Raw genomic sequence first — 6057 nt, forward strand, 5'->3', positions numbered from 1 at the left:
TTGTTGCTTCACCCTTGTTTCGAGCCTAATTTCATACACGCATACATGCTATTCCTGGAAGCTACAAATCAAAAAAAATATCTGACTTCCGGCAAAAGCAACTCATCAGACGCTACCTCACCTCTGTGCAGGGAGTAAAAATTGAGATCTAACCTAATACAGAGGAGTCAGTGGACCAAAAATAGTGGGAGGAAGTTTCTTCTCAATTGGTCTGGGCCAAGATGAGGTAGATAGCAGACTCAGGACTCCCTAATTCTTAGAAGTGTTTTAAATCTACAAATCACGTCTCAGAGAATCTTTAGAAGAATATGGTTTTACACTACTCACGAGTTATAGTTTTGATTTCATTTTATAGTTATAGTTTTGATTTCATTATGTGATGTTTCCAGCTTTTGCCAGAAAATTCCTCAAATCAAACTGCAATTTGAAAATATTTGCCGAAACTTGTCTCCTATCTAGCCTTGCTCAACATTACTCTGGTAGATTTGCGATAATAAATGTTCTTCAATAAATTTCAGGAAGACTATGGTTGCCCTCTGATATGTGATGGTTTCTTAGCAGGAATATTCGTTGGGCCCGGCGATGCTTGCGCTGGATATCCTGGTGTATACGTCGACGTCAGAGCATATAAGGGGTGGCTCCAAACGACAGCTAAATATATTAGTAAAGGATACAAGAAACTGTAAGATTTAAGATAATCTCCGCTAATAATGCCATGAAGTCAAAATTGAATGAAATTTTAAAAATATTAAAAAACGGTTAATTCTTTAATACTTCTGCACTTTTTCAATTACAATTGTCAACTAATATAAAGAAACTGCTAATCAGACTTAATCTTTATCTCATTATATTTATAGGGGCATTACACATAATGATAATATAATATATATAATAATATAATAACTCCTTTTCTTCTAATTATTACAGAACAACCAACACAGCCATTATTTTACAAAGAGGAGTTTATTTAAAATTGTTTTTTGTGCTGAGTTTGCAGTTCAGGAACACATTGATCTTATCATAAAATTTTGTGTACGTTTAAAGATATTATTAATTTACTTATTAAGCTAGTTTTCGATCTAACTCTAAAGTTGCCAATCATAGCAAGCATCGAAGGCTGAATATGTTGAGTAAATATTTGATTTCATTACCGTAGTATTATTTAATATCTGCCAAGGAAAGTCCGTTTTTGACACGGGAATTAACGTCATGTTAAAAAGATTCCTAGAGGAGGAAATAGGTAAGTATATAGTATGACGCTTGTTTTCCATTACTAGGATGAAAAGCTGATAGACATACAGCAGTAAAATGTGCGAAAAGGCAAAGTGAAAGTGAGAATATTCGTCTTGGAAGTCTTCCTTTAATCAATTTAAGATCATCCTATAAGAATATTTTGCGCCATAGAATGTCAGCATTACAGCAAACTAAATAGTTTCTAAAAGTATAAATGTATATATTTGTTGGTCCTTCGAGTCGAATCTAGCGGCACTAATTAATTGTCCTGAAATTGTGTAAAAATTTGTGTCAGAATGCGTGAATTATTGAAGCAGAAATCAATTGACATCTGTGCGAAGTTGCAGAGATTTGGGAAGTTTCTGGAAAACGTGGATGAGAAATCTTTTGAGGAGATTGAGTTACGACTTAACGATATAAAGGCACTGAAGCAGAAATCTGAAAGTGTTCATGAAAAATTAAAATAAATCTTCGAAGTGTACTGAAAAGTGAAGCATTTAAATCAATTGATGATCTCAGTGTGATAAACAATAATTATGATTTGACATTTATAACTAAAGGGTATACTATCAAATTCAAAACTTGAATTGCACAAATGGTACTCGAACTCTTATGAAATAGTAAAAGACATATCACAAATGAGTATAGACGATACTAATTCAAAATGCTCAAAAGTACCAGATGTATCATGGAATGTCTTCCATGATTATTTTGAATTTCCTAATTATTATTTATGCAACATGAATAACATAACCAAGAGAAAAGTGATAAGTGAAATCTCATTGATACATTGTATGATGATGTGGCGCGGCAGGATTCGCAGCATTCGAAATTTATTTCGAATGTTGCGAGTGCGAGCGAATAGATGGCGCGGATCTATCCACTTTGCGTAGCACGCCACGGGAGTGGAAGATCGGAAAAAAGTGTGCCAGGAGTTCGAGACAAAAACTAGCACGAGGAGGAGCAATACTCCTCATGACCAATTAATTTTGTAATTAAAGTTTAAAATAGAACGAATTCAATAATTTTTCATTTGTTATTAATAAATAATAAGTATACAATAAATATTTAAAATAAAGAATGTTAAATACTTAAATCGAATGGGATTATTAGGTTCAATAGCGTTTGAAACTAAATATTTAATGCGGCAAATATGGAAGTGTGAATTAAACTGGGATGATAATATTCCAGTTGAAATATTAAAAATTTGGACTATGCGCAAATCTCAATTTGGACTTTTAGAAAATATAAAAATTAATAGATCATTTGAAATGAATGAGTCCGAAGTTGTTGATTTAACTGGATTTTTGGATGCATAATGGGATATGATTTATCAGAATCAAGAAAAAGGAAAGTTACAAATTGAAGTTAGCATGTTCCAAATCGAGAATTGCTCCAATAAGACGAACCGTGATTAGAACTAAATGGAACTGTGTTGTTAGCTAAATTAATGAAACGGGTAGTAATTACTTTAAAACGAAATCACGACTCAAAGACCAACAGTACGATTGCTTTCAGTTGGATAAAAACTAAGGTATTACGAAAATATATTTACGTTAGTAATAGAGTAGGTGAGATTTTGAATGTTTCAAATGTTTGAATGAAATCAAATCCATGTGATCTCGTTAGTAGGGGCATGTTCCCAATAGACTTAATTAAAAATAAAATGTGGTGGTATAGTCCAAGTTTTTTGAAAGATTTTTCAAATTCTTGGATTTTACACAACAAAAAAAAGTTTCATAAGAGGATAACTAACCCAGAATCGATCAATAAAGAACATCTTCGAATTATCAACAAAATTACTCTATATAGGAGGAGAATGAACACATTGAAACGAAAAGACTGTTTTTTGAATGGGTTCAACACTATTGTTTTTATTTGCAGATATCGATATTTCCGGTACCAGTTGTTCACCTTCCTTAGTGCTTACAACTGGCTCCCGAAATATCGATCATCATCAACGGCGCAACAACCGGTATCCGGTCTAGACCTGCCTTAATAAAGAACTACAGACACCTCGGTTTTGCGCCGAGGCCCGCCAATTCGTTACCCCTAAATGCTGTCTGGCGTCCTGACTTACGCCATCGCTCCATCTCATGCAGGCCTCGCCTTCTTTTTCTACCATAGATATTGCCCTTATAGACTTTCCGGGTTGGATCATCCTCATTCATACGGGTTAAGTGACCCGTCCACCGTTACCTATTGAGCCGGATTTTATCCATAACCAGACGGTTGTGGTATCGCTCATAGCTTTCGTCGTTATGTAGGCTACGGAATTGTCCATTCTCAGGTAGGAGGCCAAAAATTCTTCGAAGGATTCTTCTCTCAGACGCAGCCAATAGTTCACAGTTTTTCTTGCTAAGAACCCAAGTCCCCAAGGAATACATGGGGACAGACAAGATCATAGTCTTGTACAGTAAGAACTTTGACCTTATGGTGAAACGATTCGAGCGAAACAGTTTTTGTAAGCCGAAATAGGCTCTGTTGGCTGCTAACAACCGTGCGCGGATTTCATGATCGTAGCTGTTATCTTTATCTTCCCGTTTGACCAGTGCGGTTTGATGTTGTTGGTTGGTTGGTTTTTGGTGCTGACGTTGCCACCATATATTTTGTATTGCCTTCGTTGATGTGCAGCCCAAGACTTCGATCTAGATGAAGGCAGTTTGTACGTCTCGGGTGGTTCTTCTCATGATTTCGATGTCGTCAACATAGGCCAGCAGTTGGGTAGACTTAAAGAGGATCGCGCCTGTTGCATTTACCTCAGCATCACGGATCACTTTCTCGAGGGTCAGGTTAAAGAGGACGCATGATTCGGCATCCTCTTGTCGTAGACCGTTGTTGATGTCGAATGGTCTTGATAGTGACCCTATTGCTTTTATCTGGCCTCGCACATTGGTCAGGGTCAACCCAGTTAGCCTTATTAATTTCGTCGGGATACCGAATTCTCTCGTGGCCGTGTACAGTTTTACTCTGGCTATGTTATCATAGCCTCGCTCAAGTGCAGAGGCAGGGAGTTTTGCGAGTGGCGTCTGCTTATCGCACCGTCTCCGAACCAGCTGTGATGGTGATTGCGGGAGTGATCCCCGTTGCCTTCCTTGCCAAGGAGCGCAGCTATCTATCGCCGTCATGGCGAAAACTTAAGAGAAGTGGTTGCCCGTGAAGAACGTCAACGCACCCTTAGCGAGTGGCAACTTTCCTGGCAAAAAGAGCCAAGGGGCAAGTGGACTGCGTGGCTCATTGGCAAATTAGACCCATGGTTGAACAGAACGCACGGTGGGATTGATTACTTCCTTACCCAACTTCTAAGTAGGCATGGAGATTTTCAGTCTCACCTGCACAGGATTGGGAAGGCGCGATCTCCTGATTGTGTCTTCTGCAATGGAGTGGTGGACGACGCTGAACATACCTTTTTACCTTGCGAGAGGTGGGACGGCCTCCACCAGCAACTTTATGCAGACGCAGGGGAGCTCGCTCCAGACAACATTGTCAGAGAGATGCTGAAGAGCGCTGGCAGCTGGAATTGCATTGCGCATTATGTTGGGGCTCTTCTTATTACGAAGAAGATTGAACTCGACCGGCGGAGGGATCGGACGGTAAGGGGTACCCTGAACTAACAACAACTCCCTTCGTCCCCTCCCCTCCCGTTGTTGAAAGGAATTCCTTGACTTGACGGCTCTCAAATCCGTGAGAGCGGGAGGGCTAGCCCGAAGTAATGTGTCAAACTGTTCCAGGCTAGTTCTCTGATGACAGGGAGGTGTTTATTTGGTAGTCCGCCAGCGTGCTGTTGCGGGAGTCCAAAACTCTGTGTGTAAACGCATTCACCTATCCTACTCAAAAAAAAAACAAAATGCTATCATAGGCGGCTTTAAAGTCGATGAACAGTTGGTGCAACTGTTGTCCATATTCAAATAGTTTTTCCATCGTTTGCCGCAGGAAGAAAATCTGATCTGTTGCTGATTTGCCTGGAGTGAAGCCTCTTTGGTATGGGCCAATGATGTTTTGGGCGTATGGGGCTATCCGGCCTAGCAAGACAGTGGAGAATATCTTATAGATGGTACTCAGCAACGTGATACCTTTATAATTGCTGCATTGTCTGATATCTCCCTTTTTATGTATGAGACAGATAATGCCTCTTTGCCAATCGTCAGGCATTGATTCGCTGTCCCATACCTTGAGCACAAGTTGATGAACCACTTGGTGTAACTGGTCGCCTCCACATTTAACTAATTCGGCTGTAATTCCATCGGCTCCTGGCGACTTATGATTTTTTAGCCGATGAATTGCACGGACTGTTTCTCCTAAACTTGGTGGTGGCAGTGTTTGTCCGTCGCCTTCAGTCGGCGGGACCTTCAACTCGCCGATGTTCTGGTTGTTCAGTAGTTCATCAAAGTACTCAACCCATCGCTCTAATATGCCCATTCTGTCGGAAATCAGACTTCCCTCTTTTTCTCGGCAGGATGAGCATCGTGATGTATAAGGTTTCATCCTGCTGACCTGTTGGTAAAACTTGCGCTCCTGGTGGTGTTTCTCCCTGTACTTTTCCAGTTCAAAGAGTTGTTGGTTCTCCAAGGCTTCCTTTTTCCGTCTGCGAAGTCGCTTCTCCGCTCGACGGAGTTCGTGACAAGTCTCTGCGCGTGCCCACGTTGGCCGTATCAATGGTAAGGTTTTCAGGTGGTTGTGAAGATCATTTGTTGATGCTTCATCTTCAGGACCTCTGTTGACTGCGGTAATTGCGGCATCCATTTGCGTCTTATAGGTATCGAGGGGAGCTGTGTTATGGATGGCTTCAGTATTCACTCTCGCCTGATTGTCAGAGGGGATTGT

The 6057-nt window shown here is 40.2% G+C and overlaps 1 long non-coding RNA gene across 1 annotated transcript; it reads left to right on the top strand.

Moving 5' to 3' along the window:
• The first annotated feature begins 524 nt into the window (after positions 1-524).
• On the top strand, positions 525-1148 carry LOC119652814. Its single transcript, XR_005249600.1, has 2 exons — positions 525-682; positions 928-1148. It is a non-coding gene; the product is annotated as an uncharacterized LOC119652814 (long non-coding RNA).
• Positions 1149-6057: the final 4909 nt, after the last annotated feature.

The sequence above is a fragment of the Hermetia illucens genome, chromosome 3 (genome assembly GCF_905115235.1).
Source record: "Hermetia illucens chromosome 3, iHerIll2.2.curated.20191125, whole genome shotgun sequence".
Taxonomy (NCBI): domain Eukaryota; kingdom Metazoa; phylum Arthropoda; class Insecta; order Diptera; family Stratiomyidae; genus Hermetia; species Hermetia illucens.